This window comes from Electrona antarctica, assembly GCF_951216825.1.
Source record: "Electrona antarctica genome assembly, chromosome: 16".
Lineage (NCBI taxonomy): Eukaryota > Metazoa > Chordata > Actinopteri > Myctophiformes > Myctophidae > Electrona > Electrona antarctica.
In genome coordinates this window covers 14807361-14824472 of record NC_136797.1, presented here as the reverse complement: position 1 = coordinate 14824472, position 17112 = coordinate 14807361, and the positions used below count along the sequence as shown (strand labels likewise).

The 17112-nt window shown below is 45.7% G+C and overlaps 1 protein-coding gene across 5 annotated transcripts in view; it reads left to right on the top strand.

Annotated features, from left to right (window-relative positions):
* The window catches only part of LOC306939814 (retinoic acid receptor RXR-alpha-A), a 329786-nt gene that overhangs the window by 181449 nt on the left and 131225 nt on the right, over nt 1-17112 (top strand). The gene's annotated exons all lie outside the window — the stretch shown is intronic.

Genomic DNA, 17112 nt, shown 5'->3' with positions numbered 1-17112 from the left:
TCTTCGAGAGAATCTGAGGTAACTATCGAAGCCTTTGCTGTGGCAGCCAAGCGAATGGGAGGACAGCTGTTCCGGAGTCTGATGTTTATAGAGCCTGTAATAATCGTGGGTCTAATTATGGAACGTGTTACTATAAATCCTCCGGCATCCTCCTCAGATTGTGTGATTGTCCTCCAATCCGTGCCTCCCGGCCGCCCCGACCACGGCCACAATGACAAGCTGCCGTGGAAGGCGCGAGACGCACAGCGGTGACCAGGCAGAGGCATTCTGGGAAAGGGCTGTGAGCCTCGCCCCGGGAAGCTTCATTCAGGAGCGATCCGCTGAACTCCAGGCCGCACACTGATGTGGCCAGGCGCTGGTTTTTGTGGGGTTTTTTTTTTTTTTTTACATTGTTTGGGCTTTTCGAAAACAAACCCTTTACTGGAAAGAGACCGTGAGAAATGTAGTATTCGGGACCTTTTTCCACGGATCACTTTTTCTAAAAAAGCGGTCCATTTATTTATTATTATTTTTTCATAAGAAGTCACCGGGAGAGGGGGGAAAAAAATAGGAGGCATGATGGGAAAAGGTTTTTGGAAGTGTGGTGTATAAAGAGCGAGAGAATGAGAGAGAGAGACAGAGAGGGAAAGAGAGAAAGCATTGAAAACAGGGCTTTTTGAAAAGGGCCCTCACAATGCAGGCCTTGTGCTGTGATTTTGGTCTGTCCTCAGCGAGCTGAGTGGAGGAATGGAAAAGATTATCCGCAGGAATGTCTGGGGTGCCCTCAAACGGAGCGGGCCGCGCGACTGGCCAATAGGAGTGCGGCCCGCGGAGCGGCGGGCTAATTTTTTCCTGATGAACTCAGCCGCCTGCGCTCCACAATACAGTCTGATTGCCAGGGCTGAACTCACATATGGTCCGCGTTTGGAGGGTCCCGAATACACATTTAAAAACCATCGGCGTTCGTTTAACTCTTGAGAGTGTAAGTAATGGACTCAAATGGACCCTCGCGGGAAGCGACAACAGGCTTATTTTTCTTTGTTAAATGAAGACTGAGGATTTTTTTTTACTGTACGTCATCAATGCTGCCTGGAGAGAGAGAACTGGAGGTGTGGAGTTGGACTTCAATGGCGGTTACTCGCTCCCCATCGTTTTATTTCATTAGGGGGCGGTTTGGATGCTGTTGGGTTATATTCAACTTTATTCATATTGGGGAAAGTTGACACCATGACACATGCTTTGTACTTCGTACAGTTCCACACATTCCAAGCCACAGTTCTCTCTCTCTCAGTGCCTCAAGGAAATGAGGAAATGCAGGATCGTCTCTCGTTCACTTTCACCTCAACATATACACCATTAGCAGCCAGTATTGTTCCCTGATTCCACAATTATTGTCTTCTAAATCATGACACTTTTCTGAAGAACGTATGTTTCTATGTCAGTGGTTCTCAAACTTTTTAATGTCAAGGACCCCCAGAATAATATGTATTTGGCCGCCGACCCCCATCTCAAAATATGTTGTTCCAGGGACCCCCCCAGACAGAAGTAAAGATTGGAGTTAAAATTGTATACACTGTGGGGGAAAAAAATTATATATTCAAAGATTTGCACGCTTTTTTGCTTTTGCCGCACTCTGAGCTTGTAGATCTTCTATTTTTCAACAGTTTAAAATAATGCTTAAAGTGGTTAAAAGCTAAAGCGACACAGATGCCTTCCAGGTCTTAATAGGTTAAGCCTGATTTAAACTTTATTGCGCGCGTGTTGTGCACTGGAAATAGCTGACGGTGTTGTTTTTGGCAGCATATTTTAGTTTTAGTCATAGTCTCTTGAAACGTTTTCATTTTGTTTTTTTCACATTTTAGTCACCTGGAATATTTTAGTGTTTTTGTCTAGTTTTAGTCGACTAAATATCATAAGTCATCATAGCTTAGTTTTCATATAGTTTCCATTTAGTTTTCATCCGTGAAAAAATGTAGTCGACGAACATTTTTCGTCATAGTTTTAGTTGACGAAAACATTGCAAGCCAACAGCGCATCGCAATGTGAAGCGTAGTAGGCTTGACAATGTGAAGCGTAGTAGGCTTGACAATCAGCTATTCTTCTACTCTTCTACTTCTACTCCAGATACTATTGCAAAGGAAACATTGATACTATTATTGCACTGTTTTATGAGCGTGCTGGTTGGATTTAACTGGGCTATACTGTCATATAGCCAAAATAGGGACACCAGGTTCAATGTGGTTAAGACCAATTCATACCCAAGTCATACGGCGGTGTTGCGCACCAAAAACAGCCGATCTACAAGCTCACAACCACACACATCAGCTCCCAGTTGCGAGCTCACTGGTCTCTGGGTTAAAACCGGAGATTTATGCTGCACTAAATATTGCAGAAACGCCTCACGCCTTTACAAAAAGTAAAGCCAAACAACTTGCCAAATACTGCTCTGTTTTGGCTGTTATAGGCAGTTTGTCTGTGTGGAGGAGGAGGTGCCATGTGTACCCTTAAGTGAACATGAACTGTCAACCCCTTTATATTTGTCTCCTTGTAAAATTAATTGTAATTTGTGGATTCAAATAAAGAAATCGATGTGTGTGTGTGTGTGTGTGTGTGTGTGTGTGTGTGTGTGTGTGTGTGTGTGTGTGTGTGTGTGTGTGTGTGTGTGTGTGTGTGTGTTAGGGCATTCACTTCTAGTCATTTTTACTAGTTGACTAGTTGCCTAGTTTACTAGTCGACTAGTCGACTAGTTATTAAACCACCTTTTATGTTTAAAAAAAAAACATAAAACACATGTTTTTTTGGAAATAATATTTGTACATTTAAAAACTGTGTACATTGGTGACTATAACTATAATCTACCTGATATTGAGGCCTACAAAATCGGGGAAAAAAACGAAAAAAAAAACTTTATTTTTATTTTGTATCAACTAGTCGACTAGTACCAGCAAGGTCGACTAGTGGATTTACTAGTCGACTAGTAAACTAGTCGACTAGTTGCTTAATGCCCTTGTGTGTGTGTGTGTGTGTGTGTGTGTGTGTGTGTGTGTGTGTGTGTGTGTGTGTGTGTGTGTGTGTGTGTGTGTGTGTGTGTGTGTGTGTGTGTGTGTGTGTGTGTGTGTGTGTGTGTGTGTGTGTGTGCGCGCGCACCCCCTCCCACAATATTTGTGGCGTTTCTCTATTGTAGTCCGCACGACATTCACCCTCCAGGTGTGTGATTATTAGCTTTTGATTAATCGCTCTTTATTGACGTTGCTTTGGTAAAATAAGCAGCAATTACGGTCAAAGCCAAGGCCTATTAGTGCTCGCCGCAGTCCAACGGCCCACTTCATTACAGTGCCTTCAGAAATTATCTCACTGCCTCGCAAATCCTGCCAATTAATTTGGAGGCCATTTGCTATTCAGAGGACTTGGAAAGAGGCTCCGTTGCCCCTTCCACCTAGAGCGGGGCCAGAGTAAACTACAGGGAAATGCAAATGACACAGTTCCAAGTGTGTGTGTGTGTGTGTGTGTGTGTGTGTGTGTGTTTGCTTGTATTACTATATTTGCGAGGGCCAAATGTCCCCACAAGTGTTTTTTTGAGAAATGGGCCCGGGCTGGCCTAGCGGTCCGGGCACCTAGGCTGTTAACCCATTCAGGCCTGACGTCGAAATTAAAAAAAAAAAGGTTTTCTAAATCATGACAATTTTCTGAAAGATTTGAGGCACATTTTAACGATTTTTCAAAAATAGCAGACCTACAAGTTCATAGCGCGGCACTCGGTGCCGCGCTATGAGCTTGTAGATCTGCTATTTTTCAATAGTTAAATTATAACATAATGTATGTAACACCAAAAGGGGTTCCCGCCCAAAATGGGTTAATCCATTCTGACAGTGTGTCGAGGGTTCGACTCCCGATCCCGACGACCTTTGCTGCGTGTCACTCACCATCTCTCTCCCCCCCATTACCTGTCGGCTTACTGTACACTATCCAATAAAGCCCAGAACATATCTTTAATTTTTGAGGGGCGCTAGCACCTCCTATAGACAGCTATAGTGTAGATTTTTGTCCCAACACAAACATTAAATGCCATTGACATTGAATGGAGAATTTACGTCATGTGTTTCTGAGCAAATCGGCAATTATGTCCTAACACAAACCATACATTTACGTCATACTGTATGTGTCTGAGCAAATCGGTATTTTGGTTACATTTCTATTGACAATGAAAGGAGAATTTACGTAATTTGTGTCTGAGCAAATCGACATGTTACGCCATGATGATGTACGAGGATAAAGCGCCCCTCTCTTCACACAGGTGTGATTTCTTTTTTTTTTTTTAGAAATAGCCATTGTGGGGACCGTTATCCTAGGAAAAGATTATGCATTGTGAGCTTGTAGATCTGCTATATTCAGCCCTTTAGTGTTAAAATGGCAAATAAAATGAAATTAAATGCCATTCATATAATCGGCATCCAAGTACAGCAATACGTGTGCGTGTGTGCGTGCGTGCGTGCGTGTGTGCGTACATGTGTGCACACATGTGCGTACATGTCTGTGTGCACATGTGCGTTTACGCTCACTTATTGTATAGTTCTTCCAAGAGGCAGTGGAGGTGCATCAGTGTGGCAGTAAAAAGCCATGTGGTGCATGCGAGGCTCAGGAGAGAGCGAGCGTGTTTGCACGCCCTGTGGTCACACAGCGGGGCTTGTGACTAGTGGGCTTGGTGGGTGCGGGGGGGGGGGGGGGTGCTAGTTTTGCGGGGTTAAAGTGGCTCCTGCCTCATATTTCCCATCGCGGGGTCCCACAGAGGTGAGGGGGGGTCACGGAGAAGGGAGCTCATTAGCCTCAGCACGCTGGCTTCATATGCTATACCCCGGCTCTCTCTCTCTCTTAATTGGCCGGTCTGAGCCCGGTGCACTCCCCTCGCTCGCTCGCTACTTCCTGCCGGGTCAGGAGCCAGAGGGGCCGGAGGACGCCAAGCTGCCGATTATGGGTCCATTGCCCCCCCCCCCTCCCCCCCTCTCTCCTTCGTTCATCAACACAGGAGACTGTAGGCTATTTTAATACACACATTCCCGAATCCCGACTCACTCCAACTATGGCCGCGCCAGTCATCCCAAAGAAGCAACCAGCTAATCTCTCTCTGTTGGCTGTTTGTTTGTACTACAGTATATACTGTATACAGTGCATAGTCGTCGGTATCAGTCCTTGTTTTGTTTGTTTTGTTTTTCCTTTTTTTTTTGTGGGGGGGGGGTAAGGGTGTTTTCCGCTGCCGGTGGAAGGTCTGGGGTCTGTCATAGCATGGGATAAGGACTGACAAAACTCCCCTAGCTAATTGACTGCTTTGAATTCATATTAAAGTCTGCCAGATACTGTGTGATGCATTGGCTGTGTGTCCTGTGATACACTGTTTACACGCACGCACGCACGCACGCACGCACGCACGCACGCACGCACGCACGCACCAATTTGTACTTGATCCGAAAATTCCTAGCGTCTGAAATGCAGTGCCTTAGTTTGTAGACTTTGTGCATTTTTGTGTATGAAGAAAAAGGAAGGTGGGGAATGGAGATATAGTCCAATCAAATGATCTCATGCGAGAGGGAAATTCTAATCCCTGTATGCTGTACATAAACATGAGAACAATGTAACCGAAGCGAGATCCTTGCCTGATTCATTTCTCTCTTTTGTCTTGAGTCGCCAAAGCTCATGGTGGAGAAATCCTTTCGTCTAATTGAAAACAGCTTCGGTTTCGGGGCTGTAAACAATAAATCACCGCCGCTGTCCCTTGATATGAGGGGACAGTTGAAGAACAATAAAGCAATGTTTGCGTCGAGCGTGTGTTTGATTTAGTGTGTGAAGCCTTTGTGACAAATGACACACTTTGAAAAACAACTGGGGGGGAAAAAGTACACTTGATCAAGTCGGGCAGAGCCTGCTGTGTCCTTTTAGCTGATGCTTAGAATGACATCTTGTGCAATCGTTTGGTGCTTTTGTTCAATGTAGAGGAGAGAGAAAGAAAGAAAGAGAGAAAGAAAGAGAAAGAAAGAAAGAAAAAGAAAGAAAGAAAGAATGAAAGAAAGAGAAAAATCCATTATGTAACCATTGTACCTGTCATCCCTGTTTTAGGCATTAGGCATTGTCAAAGCCATTTTCAGAAGATTGGAATTGTGAGCTTGAATTGTTAATGGAAAAGCTGGGAATCCCAGCTTTTGTTACAACTGTGTTTTCTTTTCTTCACTTTGCCAAAGAGTAATTTATTTTGAAAAACTGATCTGTCTTATAAAGGCCAGACTGCACCGATGCAACTAGTCGCAACTCCTTGCAACAAAACAGTTTTAAGGCCAGTCCACAATGGTTGCAAGTATTTGCAAGTTGTTGCATGTTGCAAGGAGCTATAGTAACGCCGTTCGTTGGAAAGGGAAGACTGAAAATCTGCGTTGGAACTGTTACCCCGGCGACCCAATTCCGGATAAGCGGTTGAATGAAGATGGATGGAACTCAACTTGATAAGTAAATCAAATTCTATGTCATACTCGCAATCGCAAATCTTGCCAACCGACCTTAAGACTTACCTACAGGATTGTCTGATGAATTGAAAATGGTGGACCCTGATATAAACAAGTCGTGTGCTTTGCATGGTGCTTTTCAGTTTTTGTATTGACTTGTGCTGTGAAATAACATTTCAATCAATCAATCAATCAATCAATCAATCAATACATGTCCCTTGAGGAGTTGATCCTGATGACTAAACCCCGTTGACCAACAGCATGGCAGCCAATATGTAGATGAGCCGGTGGTGGTGTTGGGAGCCCTCCCTGTTGGCAGAGTGACAGCGGTGCAGGGTCAGGGGAAAAACCACGACAACTAAGCTTTTGATAACTCCCTGAGCTCATAATCCCTCCCACAGCGCCGTCGGAGTGAAATGCTATCTCATTGTTACAGCTCCAATCCAGCGGAGACGGCACAGAGCGGAGGGGGGGGGGGGGGGGGGGGGGGCTGGAGGTGGCACGATGGGGGACAGGATAGCAGGTGATATAGACACTCGCTCGCCTTGCTCACAGAGTCATTATCTACCTCAGAGACACAGAGAGGTGTCGGGGGTCACATCAGCGATTATCACCACAACGTGATTGAGCAGGGAAGAGCAGCACCCCCCGCTCCCCTACCCTCCTCCTCCCCCTCCCCTCCTCCTCCCCTCCCCTCCCCAGAGGGCTATACCTTGCCTTTGATAAAGTGAGTGAAGAGCCACACGGGATACACATTGGAGAATTGAATTGAAACTTTACACATGTATCCCAGTATCGCGCCGGATTGTGTTGAAACTGCATGCATTCGGCAGACACCACAGATTGCTTTACATTGCTGTTGACCTAAAATGTTGACTTTTTGTGTTTTTTAATAATGGTTTACCAATGCATTCAACTTTTACTTTAGCCTAAAACGTGCCAGTTGCCAGCTGTACACAGTATATGACATGCACTTCTTCATACAGTAGGTCACCGATGAAACGCACGTTCATGTTATAACTATGGACTCGGACAGGCGGTTTAACAATTATAAGCATTCATTTTTAATTTGAGTACATAAGTACCTGCATCGTTGGAATGAGCGTATGTACTCCAATGTAAATACTAATTATCAATAATTGTTACCATTAAAAAGTGAAATGAATGAGTCTATAATTTCGATTTCTTGTTTTTCTTTGAGGGCGTCATGTTGCCTGTGTGTGATAGAGGAGGATAAATAAGGTGTCTATAGTATGTCATGTGGCATGTGCATTTACCACTTTACTTTTCACTCACAAACATGTTTGAAAGTGAAATATCCCTTACAATCCCAGTTTTTCAGATCCTTCATAATGTTTCATGAGTTTAAATCCCAGTTTTTCAAATCCTTCATAATGTTTTCATGAGTTTAAATTGGAACCAAAGGAGAAGCTGTGTGGGTGGCTGGCATGGGGTTTGAATAGTGTACTACAGAACATATTTCGACAGTGTGCTTTATCTTTAATCACCAGAGAAAGTATTAGTTTCATTATTTTTCAACCACACGTTTTGCTTTGAATTGCTGTCTGTGTGACCTCCTTTGCCCTTGCTTTGTTTGTTTTCAATGCATTAAGCCCATATAAAGTATAATGCAGTTTAATATAGGGTTGAAATGTATTTCTGCTATGCGTTCCAACTCTCCGTGGAATTGACCCCCTCGACCCCTTTGGATAAGATGTGCTGTGTGGCGCGTGGGACGCGACTGTTGGGTGGCGGCGGGTGGTGGTGTGGGGGTGGCTTGCATTTTTTATTAACATCAATTAAACATGAATAAGCAACTTCTCATTCGCCATGAGGCCCCATGTTGCGCCAAACACGGGACAAGTATGTTAACTCATTTAGACCTGAAGACGATTCTAAAAAAGAAATGGCTTCTATAAATCCTGACAGTTTTCTGAAAAACCTATGTTTCTATAAGTCAAGTCGTTCTCAAACATTTTCATGTCAAGGACCCCCGAAAATATATGTAATTGGCCACCGACCCCCCCCCATCTGAAAATATGTTGTTCCAGGGACCCCCTCCCAGGAGCAAAGATTTGAGTTATAAACGTTCGCTCTGAAAGAATATATATTCAAAGATTTGCACCACATTTTCATGATTTTTTCAAAAGAATAGCAGATCTACAGGCTCGTCGCGCGGCACTCGGTGCCGCGCTACGAGCTTGTAGATCTGCTATTTTTTGAATAGCTAAAGTATAACATAATGTTTAAAACGCCAAAAGGGGTTCCCGTCCTGAATGGCTTAATCACAGCAGGCAGGGGCATTCTGGGTATCCTCCTCAGAAATATATATGTACGGCTCCGCTAATGAATGCCGTGAATATGAATTAATGTGAACACGGACTAACCCAGATACCTCCGCCTTGCTCTGTGCTGCCGCGTTGCTAAGCGTGGCTGGTATAGACGAGGAGCTGTTCGTACTGCTGCCTCCGTGAGTGCACATATTATTATCCAAAAGGCCATGTTGTTTGTAGCATAAAGCACCACATGAAACCCTATAGCATCCTTATTTTGGATTGAATTACAGTACATTTCAAGCACAACTCAATACAAAGACTGTTAACTGTGAGTGGATGACACCATAAAGCATTACACTTGTTTAACAAGAGGGTCCACCGTTTTCAATTCAAAAGAGACGTACATATATACACTTCTTGTCATGTAATGCTGTCATGTATGCTAACAAGCATAGTGAGCCAAGTATAGTGTATAGGCTAAAGTCAGCGAAGTACATAGGATTTAAGTGGCTAGCAAGGTGACAAGGGATACTGGCACCTGATAAACACAAGAGCATGATGGGGTAATTGATGTGCGTTTCACTTAACTCTTTCCTACACTGTGCACTGTGAAATCCCCAGTGTTACAGCTTGGGCCGGGCTTTTTTGATATATCAAAAAATTATCAATGATCGCCCAGAATACTAGTGGTGAGATTTGCATGATTGGCTGGCCTCTTGGCCTCTAAGCCAATGGGAGACTAGCCCTATACGGCCAATGGGACACTACACCCCATGGGCAATGGGACACTAAGCCCGCTCTCCTCTCCCCCACACCGCACCATGACTAGAGAGACCGCAAACGTGACTACACACAAAGCCCCACTAAAGTACAATATGCAAGAGAATGGAATGCCATGAGCTGATATATATAATGACTTGAGTCATTTCTTGTTTGTTCTTTCTTTCCTTTCTCTTTATTCTCTTTCCTTATTTATTTTCAGTTATTGTTGCCGTTCTACTTCTTCTGCATTTCTCTCTCTACTCTTACCTGTATTCTCTGCTTCATGCCTACTGCTGCTGCCATGGCAACCCACTGTCCCTGAGGATCTGTCTGTCTGTCTGTCTGTCTGTCTGTCTGTCTGTCTGTCTGTACATGTCTGTACATGTCTGTATGTCTGTCTGTCTGTACATGTCTGTCTGTCTGTACATGTCTGTCTGTCTGTCTGTCTGTCTGTACATGTCTGTCTGTCTGTCTGTACATGTCTGTCTGTCTGTACATGTCTGTCTGTACATGTCTGTCTGTCTGTCTGTCTGTACATGTCTGTCTGTACATGTCTGTCTGTCTGTCTGTACATGTCTGTCTGTACATGTCTGTCTGTCTGTCTGTCTGTACATGTCTGTCTGTACATGTCTGTCTGTCTGTCTGTCTGTCTGTACATGTCTGTCTGTACATGTCTGTCTGTACATGTCTGTCTGTCTGTCTGTACATGTCTGTCTGTACATGTCTGTCTGTCTGTCTGTACATGTCTGTCTGTACATGTCTGTCTGTCTGTCTGTACATGTCTGTCTGTACATGTCTGTCTGTCTGTCTGTCTGTACATGTCTGTCTGTACATGTCTGTCTGTACATGTCTGTCTGTACATGTCTGTCTGTCTGTCTGTACATGTCTGTCTGTACATGTCTGTCTGTACATGTCTGTCTGTCTATGTCTGTCTGTACATGTCTGTCTGTCTGTCTGTACATGTCTGTCTGTACATGTCTGTACATGTCTGTCTGTCTGTCTGTACATGTCTGTCTGTACATGTCTGTACATGTCTGTCTGTACATGTCTGTCTGTACATGTCTGTCTGTCTGTCTGTCTGTACATGTCTGTCTGTACATGTCTGTCTGTACATGTCTGTCTGTCTGTCTGTACATGTCTGTCTGTACATGTCTGTCAGTCTGTCTGTCTGTCTGTCTGTCTGTCGGCCAACAATATCTATTCATTTACCTCTGAGAGGTGTACCCTGTCAGAGTTAGCTAAAAGGATGCGTTAACGTTGAGGATTGTTGGAGTGTACAGTCTATTAGCTTCCCTGCTCCCTAAACGGATAGGGTAATAACATAGAGATGTGTTGCACTGTGCTGTGAAAACAAACACTGGGGAAGGGAATGTGTTGCACAGCGCCAGAAAAGACACTTTGGACAGGAAGTTGATTGTTATCATGTTGGGGGAGAAGTCAATAAAGACTTCATATTTATCCCTGATGAAAGCAGACAAATATGATTTGAGCGATGCACATTAATCCCAGTGGACGCCAGTGGTTAAAGGGGAAACTATATATAGCTCTGATTTATAGAAATGCCATGAGAACTTTTAAATCTCTTGTTTGATGATGGAAGATGATGGAGCCCAAACGGATTGTGCTCGACATCTGGATCGGCTAAACAACACTTCAGATGCCTTGGACGAGGTCTGTCGAGGTCTGGCCAAAGGAAGGAGCCAACCTCGCTGATTTATTTATCCATCCGTGTTGTCTTCCGGCCCCCACGCGTGTTTCCTCAAGGCTGTGCGCTCGAAGCAGCAGTGTCCGCCGTTGCTTTGTTTAACCCATTTATACCATGAGGACGATTCTACAAATGTCTTCTAAATCCCCACGAAGTTTTCTGAAAAATGTCAGTGTTTCTATGTCAGTCGTTCTCAAACATTTTCATGTCAAGGACCCCCAAAAATGTATGTAATTGGCCACCGACCCCCATCTGAAAATATGTTGTTCCAGGGACCTCCCCAGAAGCAAAGATTTGAGTTAATAACGTTTGAAAGAACGTTTGAAAGAATATATATTAAATTTGCGCCACATTTTCACAATTAAAAAAAAATAGCAGATCTACAAGCTCGTAGTGCGGCACTCGGTGCCGCGCTATGAGCTTGTAGCTATTTTTCAATAGCTATAACAATGCTTAAAACACAAAGGGCTTCCTGTCCAGAATGGGTTAACTGTGAAGAACAACACACACACACACACACACACAACACACAACACACTACACACGCACACGCACTACACACACACACACACACACACACACACACACACTACACGCACAAAGAATGCTGGAACTTTTTTCTTTGGCTGTGTTATACCCTGTAATGTTACTAGACCTCAGAGTGTAATTTGAACAGCGGGTCACATCGCCACAGATTGAAGTCATTTGTGTCCAATATGTACCGATGCCTGTATTGGCCTAACGGCGATAACAGAATGTTCTCTCTTTCCACCCCCCCCTGCCTCCCTCCCCAAACACTCAATGTTGATTGTTACTGTCCATCTTTTCTTTTGAGAATCATGCCAGAACGGAAACATGGGGAGTGGTCGTTGTTTCATTTTTGCACACTTATACTACTATGTACCGTATGGCCCATGCCGGAATCTGATTATGTGATTATATCATTTTGGTCTGGCCGGCGTTCCATATATCGCCAGCAGTTCCTTTATTGTTACACACACACACGCACACACACACACACACACCCACACCCCCCCCCCCTCCAGAAAAGCTGCTGCGGTGAGGAGGCATGCCATAACATTGGAGAAGCAACAGAGTGTTCCATGTGTGCCTGCATGTGTCTTGTCTGTTCACTGGGCTGTGTGTTAAAGTACGCGTTGGGGGAGCTCAGGTGTCCTTTTAGACTAGAGGAGGAGAATGGTGGTATTGCTCATCGCTGTTTGTTTGAGAGGCGGTTTGAGAGGCTCTGTGGTTCAGATTGGTTCTGTTGTCCTCGTCGATGGCAACGCGAAGGGCATCTGCAGCCAGGGGGGTGGGGTGTGACAGGATGAGGCTGTGTGTGTGTGTGTGTGTGTGTGTGGGGGGGGGGGGGGGGGGGGGGGGGAGCGAGAGAGAGTGAGTGAGAGAGCTGACGGTATTTTTGACGCTAAAGTGATTCGACATGCTTGGCATTATAGCCGGCTCTGGGGCGGGGGGGAAGGGGGGAGCAGGAGCGAGTCCTTGGGATCCCGAATGTCACCGAAGCCGAAATCATGAAGAGAGGAAGGTCACCACAGCGAACGCACGCACCTGCTTCTGGGACAGGCCGAGGGGTTTGGAGGAAGGGGCGAATCGGGATGGGGGGGGGGGGGGGGGGGGGTCTAGGACAAGGCGGGTCGGTGGGGTGGTGATCTGACCCCCTCAGAGAGTCGCACACATGGATCTCACCAGCCCAGCAACAGGCCCACCAGAGTGTACTAATGCGGTGCCATTGCATGCTGGGTATATGGCGAGGAGACGGAGGGAGGGCGGCAGGTTGGGAGGAGTGTTTGTGGCCCCCACCACCACCACCACGTGCCTCTCCTCTCCTGAGAGCAGGTTGGGAGGAGTGTTTGTGGCCCCCACCACCACCACGTGCCTCTCCTCTCCTGGTTGGGAGGAGTGTTTGTGGCCCCCACCACCACCACGTGCCTCTCCTCTCCTGGAGGAGTGTTTGTGGCCCCCACCACCACCACGTGCCTCTCCTCTCCTGGTTGGGAGGAGTGTTTGTGGCCCCCACCACCACCACGTGCCTCTCCTCTCCTGGAGGAGTGTTTGTGGCCCCCACCACCACCACGTGCCTCTCCTCTCCTGAGAGTGTAGCTGGTGCTGAGGCGGGGAGCGAAGGTGGCGTAGTCGGGCGGTGGTAATGCAGTGTGGCTAATGGAAATGTCTTGTTGGGACCGTCTTCTGCAGCTGCCTTCTTGGCCCAGGAGGAACAGCGGACTGGAGCAACTGGTGTGACGACTCCTCTGAAGCATTAGCCCCTATTTTATACTACACGATGGAGACGTAGAAGAAACGAGTCCCCGGGATGGATGGATGGAAGGAAGGCTAGCTATAATAGGCCCGTCACGATCGTGACATTTTACCCTGACCACGTGACGTGTTGTGAGCTTGTAGATCTGCTATTTCCGCGATGTTTATGGAAATTGTTTGAAGATGTATGACCATTTTTCAACATGGAAAATAATTGTCATTTATATATATATATATATATATATATATATATATATATATATTTAGAGAGAGAGAGAGAGAGAGAGAGAGAGAGAGAGAGATACAATTTAGGCATTTAGCAGACACTCTTAATCCAGAACGATTTACATTAAGCAAGAACAAAAAGCATGGCAATACATCACATACATAAAAAGTAGTTATCATGAAACATGATAGATAGATGGATATAGATCATTTGTCGATCATTCTGGTAGCGTATTCCAGCCCTGACTGGTCCAGCTTCGGGGCTTATTGGGCACACAGGCACCCGGTGCATTGACATGGGAACTGTTGCAGGATGCTGACCTTTTTGTGTGTGTGTGTGTGTGCACGTGCGTGTGCGTGTGCGTGTGTGCGCTCCACTGCAGCTCAGTCAATGGGACTGTGTGACATATGGGAGTAAAGCCTGTGTGACAGAGCAAAACAAGTTGCCACAGGCGCTGCGTGTCACACAAGTCCATTATACCGGCACTGACATTGAGCTAATTGACTGACGTAACAAGGGCGCAATGAAGCTAAAACATTGATGGGAGAGAGAGAGAGACCTCTAAAAAACACCATTAGGCTTAGTAGAAACCATTAGAACCATAGATATTAAAAAAATTGATGCCTCGTTGACTGCTGCAGTTCGTTGGAACGATGTGTGTCGACGGGAGGGTGGAAGAATTTACACTGGGAGAGGAAGTATGTGCGGAAGAGTGGAAGGCACGCTACGTCACGCTGCCACTCAAGTGACTACTGGCCAATCACAGCGCATCTTTTCCGGGACTTATCAGACCCGAACATGCGCTCTGTGACGCACGCTCATGCTTCCGCGGGGCTTCGCAAGGAATCTCGGGATTTATTTTGCCCTCCCTTGATCACATACGCTCCACAGCTGAAAGGGGCGTCTACCTTTTATATGTCTATGATTAGAACACCTGGAATTAGCATCGTCTTCCCCCCGCCCATCCTTTTTCTGTAAAAATATATACCTTTTGCTGCTACTGGAGCTTGTATCGAATGTATGTATCGAATGTCTTACTGACGAATTGAGTACAGTTGTACTCATCCTGTTTAGCCTTTTTGACTGTACCTCATGCAACAACCTTGCCTATAAAGTTTTCCATGGATCGATAAATCAAAGAGATAACATTTGAATTCATTGCCGCAGAAAAGCATTTTGTCACTCAAGATTTGCGCCCTCCATCTCATGCCTAATTTATACTCCATAGCAGATCTACAAGCTCGTAGCGCGGCACCGAGTGCCGCGCTACGAGCTTGTAGATCTGTTATTTTTGCAAAATCTTGAAAATGTGGCGCAAATCTTTGCATATAATTTATATTATTTCAGAGTGAATGTTTTTAAGTCAAGTCTTTGCTTCTGGGCGGCCAATTACATATCACTGACATAGAAACATAGGAACATGGGTTTTTCAGAAAACTGTCAGGATTTAGAAGGCATTTGTAGAATCGTCCTTGGGTCTAAATAAGATAATTCAGGCTTTACAGTGTAGCCTGCAGGGCGTACTGTATATCTGTACAGTATAGCCTGCAGGGCGTACTGTATATCTGTACAGTATAGCCTGCAGGGCGTACTGTATATCTGTACAGTATAGTCTGCAGGGCGTACTGTATATCTGTACAGTATAGTCTGCAGGGCGTACTGTATATCTGTACAGTATAGCCTGCAGGGCGTACTGTATATCTGTACAGTATAGTCTGCAGGGCGTACTGTATATCTGTACAGTAGAGCCTGCAGGGCGTACTGTATATCTTTACAGTATAGCCTGCAGGGCGTACTGTATATCTTTACAGTATAGCCTGCAGGGCGTACTGTATATCTTTACAGTATAGCCTGCAGGGCGTACTGTATATCTGTACAGTATAGCCTGCGTACTCCGTACTGTATATTTTCTCATCCCGTGGGCGTGTCCGTCCGTCTCAATGTCTCACCTGGCTGTCATGTTCACCAGCCAGAGTCTGTTTGAACAGGAGGCTCGCCCAGGAAGGAGTTAAGGTTTTATGGGACTATTTTTTTTGGCAGAGGCCCTGTACTGTGCTGTGCTGTGCGTAACGTCAAATGTTACGAAACTGGGAACATTTGGTCCCTTTTCTGTTAATGCCCGTCAAGTAAAGATGACCAGGGTCTCAGGGAGTCAGGGACACAACGGGATTTCAGGACAAGAGCTTAAGCTCCAGGAAGAAAAGCCGACACAGGCCTAATGCCTGCTTTTTTGCAGGAGCTGTGTGTGTGCGTGTGTGCATGTATTCATGTGTTCTTGTGTGTAAGTGAGCGTCTCATTGCACATGTGTACTGTACAGTGTACACACAAGCTTATGTATTCAAACACACACACACACACACACACACACACACACACACACACACACACACACACACACACACACACACACACACACACACACACACACACAGTGCGTCTGTGGAAAGGAATGGATTGCCTGTGTTCGCTCATCTCTCTGTCAACTGGCCTTGCCAGCTGTGCTTGACAGCATTTTGGAATGGAAGCAGTGCATCTATCAGCCACTCCGTGTGATTAGAGTTAGACAGCCAGGCCTGCATTGTATCGCATTGTTGTCCACCGTCCGCCCCAACCTCTAACGTCCCACGTGGTGGGGGGGCGGGGGGGGAAGTGAAAGTGGTCTATTTATTATTTAACCAATAAAGTATTAACACGTGCTTGTTGTGACTAAATTGAATCAATTGGAACCCCTCCCCATATCCATAAAAGTAGCCGTTTTGGACCAATACAAGGTTTTTTTTTACACCCAACAACATACGCTATACGCAAAGTATCCCTACGGATTCAGCCTGTGATTTTTCAGAACGAGCGGCGTCTGACAGACACGCGGGACGAGGGGCAGCAGCAGCTGCCTGTAACTCTAGCTTATAATAAGCATGAATTGAGTTGTTTATTTAACACCCGGGCCATCTGTTCCCATGTATTGTGATATGTTGGTGGGAGGAGAGCCGCCGCACGTGTACACCAACCTGATGATTACACAACAACAACGCCACCGCCACCACGACAACAACAACAACAACAACGCCACCACCACAACAACAACGCTGCCACTGGCTCTGCGGTGGTGGTGGTGGCAGCCCATCAGCGTCTAATCCCACAGCAATTATGCTGATGATGACTCCATTATTTTGACTTTGTCTGCAGCAGTCGCACGGCAACACTCCAGTGGGGGGGGGGGGGGGGGGGGAGAAGAGAAGAGAAGAGAGTGAGAGAGTGAGAGAGAGAGAGAGAGAGACGCGCTTAATGTTTTAGCTTCCGTTTTCTTTCTCTTTTTGTGTAAAGCGTCTTGGAGCAGTGGTTCTCAACATTGTCTGGATCAGGGCCCGCTTGGGAAAAATATTGAACGCGTTCGCGGC